General features: G+C 42.2%; 1 non-coding gene across 1 annotated transcript; it reads right to left on the reverse strand.

The window, feature by feature from the left end:
- Window positions 1–559: 559 nt before the first annotated feature.
- Window positions 560–694, reverse strand: LOC115030991 (small nucleolar RNA SNORA17). Its single transcript, XR_003836583.1, has one exon. It is a non-coding gene; the product is annotated as a small nucleolar RNA SNORA17 (small nucleolar RNA).
- Window positions 695–7,751: the final 7,057 nt, after the last annotated feature.

A 7,751-nucleotide genomic window follows, 5' to 3' on the forward strand; every position in this document is an offset into this window, starting at 1 on the left:
GTGGGGCCAGTTCTGCACAACCCTCAGACATCAACAGTTCCCCTAACGGCAGCCCAGGCCAGGGACATCTGTGTAGCCTTTGATGGTAACAGACTCCTGCTGCTGCAGAGTCATGGACCCAGATGTGGCCCCCAGTGGCAGCACAGGCCAGGACCCCACCATGGTCCTCGGTGTCATCATTTCTTCTCAGGAATTCTATGTCCCACCTGTGCATTTTGGCACCACGCAGGCAGCATCTTGGGCATGCTCTGTGCCCCACAGGCATGAGAAGCGCCAGACTGGTGGTCATCTCAGGCTAACTCCCTGTCTGGGTGGTTGTGTTGGGCTAGTTCCTCTCCTGGGCCTGCCTATGGCCCCATTCAGAGATAGACTGTCTTGGGCTAACTCCAGCTAAGGGTCCATGGTCCCAGGTGGGGTTCATTAGTCTCCAGCTTTCTCTCTGTTCTGGAAGCCCGTCCAGGCCTGTGCCATGCTGGCCTTGTGGTCGTCACAGGCTAGCTTCCTGTACAGGCCCTGTAGCACCATACTGGTGGTCTCCTTAGGCCTGAGTTTTTCATGGAGTGTTAGGCTACTACTAATCGTTCAGAGGTTCACAGGTCAGAACGCTGAGCCTAGACACAGCCTCTCTCCTCTCTGCCACCTACTAACGTACTTGGGACACAGCAGCCACACCTGCAATGCCTCTAGGGGCAGGTTATTTCCATCTTAATGAGCGGCCCTGCAGGATTTCACTTCCCCTAGAACATCCTGTAGTTTCCACTCCTGTAAACATCCCTCCAAGATGGATTGTTTTCATCTCAGAGGAAATTACTAGCAACAACACACCAAGAAAGACATCAGGGAAACAACGCCTCTCATAATCGTCTCAAAAATGTCTTGGAATAACTTGAAGGAAGTGAGACACACGTATCATAACTTATTTATTTATTTATTTATTTAGAAAGGCATCAGAAGGTTGGAAACTTTCCCATGCTTGTGTATTGGTAGGGTCAGTATTGTGAAAATGGCTATCCTACCAAAATTAATCTTCAGACACTGTCAAAATCCATTTAGTCTTTCACAAAAAAACTAATATTAAAATATGTACAGAAACACACACGCAAACAAGATAGGTAATCCTGAACAACAAAACAACTCCTGAGGTATCCCTATTCCTGATGTTAAGTTGTATTACAGAGCTAGACTAATAAAAGCAGCATAGTATTGTTATAAAAAGACATGTAATAGAGTTGAAAACCCAAAGATAGGCCCATACACCTGTGGACACATGATATTTTCAGACAAAGAAGCTAAAATTACACTGGAAACAAGACAGATTTCTTCAGCAAACGGTGCTGGTCAGACTGGACAAGTGCCTATAGAAGAATGAAACTAGATTCATACCTTTCACCCCACACAGAACTCATTCCAGGTGAATCAAGGACCTCAGCACGAGACCTGATGCCCCAACTGTGACAGAAGAGAAAGCAGAGAATACATTTGAATCCATTGGCACGGGAAAGAGGTCTTTCCAAACAGAATGCAAATAGCATGGGAATTAAAACCAGCGATTGAGACACAGAATCTCATGAATCCTTTAAAAGGCTTGCATAAAGCATGGACCCTATCATTTGAATGAAGAGGCAGCTTAAGGAATGGTCAAAAACTCTACCCATTAAATATCTGACAGAAGGTCAGTATCTAGAGTTACTAAATCACACATGCACACACACACACACACACACACACACACACACATACACACATACACAATCTCATTGAGGTAGTTTGAGTGACTCTGGCCCCAATATGTTTGAATGCTTTGTCTGCAGTTTGTGGAACTGTTTGGGAAGGATTAGGAGGTGTGGCTTTGTTGGAGTGGGTGTGTCACAGTTAGTCCTGCATCTATCTGTATCTGTATCTGTATCTGTATCTGTATCTGTATCTGTATCTGTATCTGTATCTGTATCTGTATCTGTATCTGTATCTATCTGTATCTATCTGTATCTGTATCTGTATCTGTATCTGTATCTGTATCTGTATCTATCTGTATCTGTATCTATCTGTATCTGTATCTGTATCTGTATCTGTATCTGTATCTGTATCTGTATCTGTATCTGTATCTGTATCTGTATCTGTATCTGTATCTATCTATCTGTATCTGTATCTGTATCTGTATCTGTATCTGTATCTGTATCTGTATCTGTATCTGTATCTATCTATCTGTATCTGTATCTGTATCTGTATCTGTATCTGTATCTGTATCTGTATCTGTATCTGTATCTGTATCTGTATCTGTATCTGTATCTGTATCTGTATCTGTATCTATCTATCTGTATCTGTATCTGTATCTGTATCTGTATCTGTATCTGTATCTGTATCTATATCTGTATCTATGGTTCTCTCTCTCTCTCTCAGCTGCTGTCTTAACATGTAAGCTTTCAGCTACTACTCCAGTATCATGCCTGCCCTGCTGTTATGATCCCTGCCATGATGGCCATGAACTTACTTACCCTCTGAAACTATAAGCAAGCCCCAAATTAAATGCTTTCTTCTATATGTTGTCTTTGATATGGTGTCCCTTCACAGCAATAGAAAAGTAACTAGGACAGTGGAGAAAACAAAGAAAGTTGCTTAAAAAGGGTGTGTGTGTGTGTGTGTGTGTGTGTGTGTGTGTGTGTGTGTGAATGGATCTCCCTGACAAGGGGAGAGGACATTGAATAGATTTCATAGGTAGACTGGAGGCAGGTGGGGATAGTATCAGGATTGATTAGGTTGGGTGGAGGATGACTGGAATTAGGGGTCATTTGGTGGACTAGATAGAATCCTAGTACAATGAGAATTCCTTGGAATCTATTAGGGTGACTCTAGAAAAGACTCCTAGTAATGGGGGACACTGATCCTAAACTGGTCATCCTCTGTAACCAGGTAAGGCATCCAGTGGTGGGATTGGGACACAATGGAGGGATTGCCAGCCACAAAACCTTTGACCTACAATTAGTCTTGCCTGCAAGATATGCTGGAGTGAAGGTGGCATAAAATGTGTAGGGACCATCTAACCAGTGACTTGCGATCTATGCCACCAGAGGGAGCCCACGCCTGACACTGCCTGGAGAGCCAGGAACCAGAGGCTTAGTAGCCCACCAGAAATGCAGAAACCCACAGCCAAACTTTAGGTGGAGCTCAGGGAATCTTGTAGAAGAGGGGAAAGAAGGAATATAGGCATCAGAACACATAAAAACAACAACAACTGGAGCAGAGGCTACCCCAAAAGCTGTTGCCTGTCTGTGAAACCCTGTCCCCTAACTCAGATGTCTTCTCTGGCCTCAGTGTGAGAAGAAGCATCTATCCCTGCAGAGACTTGATGTGCTGGGGTGGAGGAATAGGGAATGGGGGTTGGGCTTCCACTCTCTCAGAAGAGAAGGGATGAGACTGTGGTGGGGGCAGGAGGGACCATGATCAGGATGTAAAATGAAGAAAGAAAGAAAGAAAGAAAGAAAGAAAGAAAGAAAGAAAGAAAGAAAGAAAGAAAGAAAGAAAGAAAAAAAAAAGGAAGGAAGAGACAAGACAATCAGTTAATACAGAAAATCAATGAGACGAGTAACTTAGACAGCAAAATAGAGGCTAAAATTATACCACAGCTTATATCTTAAAATATGTGACTGAGAAGAAATTCAGTATGTATCAAAACATAATAGTGAGAACTATTCGTTTGTCTAACCAATGTACACTAATAAGGAAACTGTCAAGAACGTTGAAAGAAAGCCATCACTCAGAGCCACACAGTGCTATCCTTTTCATCTTTATGAACTTAAATTTTATCAAATATTTTTGCGTCCCTTTCATCAAATGTTTGAGTAGTGATAGTAACATAACTTTTATCTGTGAGTTTATCAATATTCTACTTCCTTCTGGAAGAAACTGTGGAGAATTCAATCTCCATGGATGAGGTACAGAGCGGTCCTTGTTGCTTGAGGGGTAGTGGTAAAGATTTGTCAGTCTAAAATGAAACCAAACTGAGCCTCTTCCAGAGGGCACAGCTCTCTGGGGTTCTGTTTGCTTGTGAGATACTACCTCTCTGGATTGTAATCTCTTCATTGTGAATTTTTAGCAACTGCTGTTACTAACAAGAAAAGCACATAGCTTATCACCAGGTTATTTTATTTAACTCGGCACCTTCACAGCTTGGCTGTGAGTAAAAACATTTACTCTATAAAGGCCTTGCCTTTAACACCGTCTATCTTAGTCCAACATCCATGTTACTTAAGGGAAGCGTCCAAGTTTTCAAATGAAAGGAGGAAGAGGAGAAGAGGTGGGAGAGATGGGGTGCAGAAGATCAAAGGCGAAGGTGATGTGTTTGAACTCGAGACTTTCCAGAGGGTTTGTTGCTGGTGATGGGTGGGTATCCCGAGCTTTTGTCCCCACCGGCAAGAACACACTAGGGACAACTGGAATCTTCTGAGGCAAAAGCTTTATTGCTTCTTCAGGAGGGAAGACCCCGACCCCAGAAAATGGAGTCGCTTATATAGCCCTCAGCCATGGCGTTTCAGCACCTGATATGGCGTGTCAGCTCCTGATTTGTTGCTCACCCATCACCCCATTACTACGCCCCGAGATGGGCAGTGACTAGGTGTGAGTTCACTCTCGCACTTGCGCACAAGGCTTGTTTACTAGTTAGGCACACCGGCCAGCGCCATCTTATAATGGCGATTGCTCACGGCATAGCTCTCCACAGATGGGTGTTGCTTTTTTAGAGGCATCATTGAACACTTTTCAGAATGCTGTTATACTTCATCAAACATTGTGTGGCTCAGTGGCTCAGTGGCTCAGTTTCTTGTTTAACGCCCTAAAATGATAGAGTTTAAAGCAAGTAAATGGAGAATCTAATCTTCCCAAAAGCTCCTGTTCTTTTTTTCGAGTCTCAGGAAATACCTTCTCAGAACAAATGCCATCGCATTACAATAAAACTGCCCAGCCAATCGTCTTTGTAATGATGTTAGAAGTACGTTTCAGGTTCCAGAAATCACCACTGCAACTGAAGTGCCTGGACCAGGCAAACTTTATTCTTCATTGAGAGAGAGGTGCACTTGCTTTTTATCAGAACCCAGGTGAGTCTTTCCCCAACTAATGGGGTCCAACCTCATAATCTCTTTCAACTGTGTAGTCTGAAAAGAATTGGCACATGGGAAATAAAGAGGTCTCAAAACATTTGCATAAAAGTCTTAAAAGGTTGGGGGCGATAAAAGATTTTACTTCTTTGTCCTGAGTCCTAAACACAAGTTTTATAGTATTTGATAAAAACAGCTCATATTTTGTATTTCTTTCAATGATCACACATCATAAAGATTTGTGATTAGATCTTTCTTATTTAACCCCAGCCATGAGAAACTGTTGCTAGATCTGTTTTATTGAAAGCTTTTATAGTGTTAAAAGTTGGAATTCTCAGTTATTTTTGAAAGACTGTAAAACCATTAACCAAAGGTCATATAAAGAGAATTGACAATTTGTTATAGGTGCAAGGACAGAAAATGAAATATTGACTGAGTTTATCTATACAAAGCTTCACTAATAACTTAGTTATGGTTTTTAACTCTCCATGAACCTGTGTAGCTGTGGCAGGTGATGAATGTTTAGTCAGATACCAGATAATTACTACTAATGGATATGCATGTAAATATTCTCTGTTGTAAACGTCTTATTCGATTTATGGTTTGAATTTTGTGTAAACTTGTGCTGAACTTTTTACCATGTGATCATGTATTCTGAAAGATGTAAATAAGTGCTGAGGATAAAGAGAAGGGAGCAGTTCTCCTTGTCTCACTTTTCTTAGCAATTCTCCTTGTCCCACTTTTTTACATCCTGCCTTTTTCCTAGATCCCTTACCCACCCCCTTTCTTACAAGCCTGTTTCCCCCTTTTTCTCAGAGAGCTTTCATGGGAAACTTTTTACAACTTAGAAATAAATGCCAAAATCACTTCCCAAAGTGTCCCTTTTTTCTTCCTGTGACTTCAACTAGCAGGCTGAAAGTTAAAGCTGTGCAGTTCCTGCTGGAGATAGAACAAAGGCCACTTTACTTAATCTCCTACTGTTTTAGGATGAGGTGCAAAACAGTTGCTCACCCCAGAAGGACTCAGGATGCAGGTTAGCTACTGAAGCAAAGTGACTTATAATTGAGATAGGAAAACGTAATATTATTATATAGTAACCCTAAATGCCTCATAAGACCAAATCTTATCACCGCTAATGCTCAAGGAGAACCAGAACATGAAAGAAGATCTTCCAGGGCTGGCCCTGGGCAGGTTCACAAGTATCTTTAACTCTAGTTCAGGAATTCCATGCCCTCTTCTGCCTCCAAAGGCATCAGATAGAAAACTCACGCATAGACATATAAAACAATATATATGATACTACCCGAAATAAATCACAAGGACTGTTAATCCCACAAGGCAAGAATAAGACTACTATCAAAATTTTTGAGCTAAGCAGGCTTTATTAAATACTGGCCAGGACAAAGGACACTGCCCCAGGCCATATCCAGGAATCCCAGAGTAACAAATTACATTAGTCAGAAGCGTATACAATCAAAACTGACAAGGCTATATACTTCCCACTTTCATGTAATCAGGGGCAAGCATACATCCTGACATACTTCCTGCCTACACCTCCCACCTAAGTGGGCACATCCTGTGCAGCTGGGACCACCAGCCTTGTTTACAGAAGTGAAAACAAGTGGCTTGTTGTCTTACACGACCAACAGCTCCCAGCATTCCAAGAAGCTATCTGTTCTTGCCAAGAGGGGCTTACAGTTTAGAGACATTTCTGTTTTATGTCTAAAGCACACAATAATTTAAACTTAAAATATAACTTTAGCCTTCACAGGACAACTCAGGAGTCAGGATGGGAGGTCATAGAAAAGAGAGAGTAGGATTGGTTTTGAAAATTATCACAAACAATGTTCACATTTGTCAACACCATTAATTATATCATATACTTTGGCTTGATGTCCTCGTAAAATAAGGCTAGCACTTATATTACTTTTTTAAAAACCGTGTTTGAGAAAATGCTGATAATGTATGATTTTTAAAATTAAATATAAGCGAACTATTAATATCTATGTGAAAAACAAAATCGTCAGTGCTATCAGAGATCCCGTGAGAAGTCTCTTTAATCCCTGGAGATCTAATTTGGGAAACTCTGATTAGTAATCTCTGATCAATTTGAATGTGTTTTTTTATACAAGTGATGGTAGATGATCCCTGTCTCAGAACGGCTAGACTGACCACAGTCCCGGTTCTAAAGACTCGAACCCTTCACCACCACCTGTAAAACTGCTAATTCTGGTCCCCTTTCTCTTAAAGCTCTTCTGCCACACCACTGCTCAACTAAAAGCACCCTATAAAGCCCCAGACTCCTTTTTGGCGATACTGCACTTCCTTCTCTTGGAGGCAGCTGGATTCTAGCCTGAATCTTTCCATTTCCATTACGTGCCATTAGGCCCCATTTCCAATTCTGGATATCTCTTTTTGTAAATATACATGAAACCCACGAAACGAAAGATTATTTAAATGTGAGAGGCTGAAAGTCAAAGGCCCCAAGAAATCAAACCAGGCTGCTCATCTGGGTTCCAAAGCCAGGGCTCAGCCCGGACCCCTGCTCTACGGCCTCCGGAGCATAGATGGCGCTGTGGTGCGGCTCTTAGCACCCCGGCGGGAACGCGCACTGGTGGGAGCGTCCCGGGCGGGAGCGCGCACCGGGAGGGAACGCGCACTGGT

Source organism: Mus caroli, unplaced genomic scaffold (assembly GCF_978045245.1).
Source record: "Mus caroli unplaced genomic scaffold, Mus_caroli_1 scaffold_6, whole genome shotgun sequence".
NCBI lineage: Eukaryota > Metazoa > Chordata > Mammalia > Rodentia > Muridae > Mus > Mus caroli.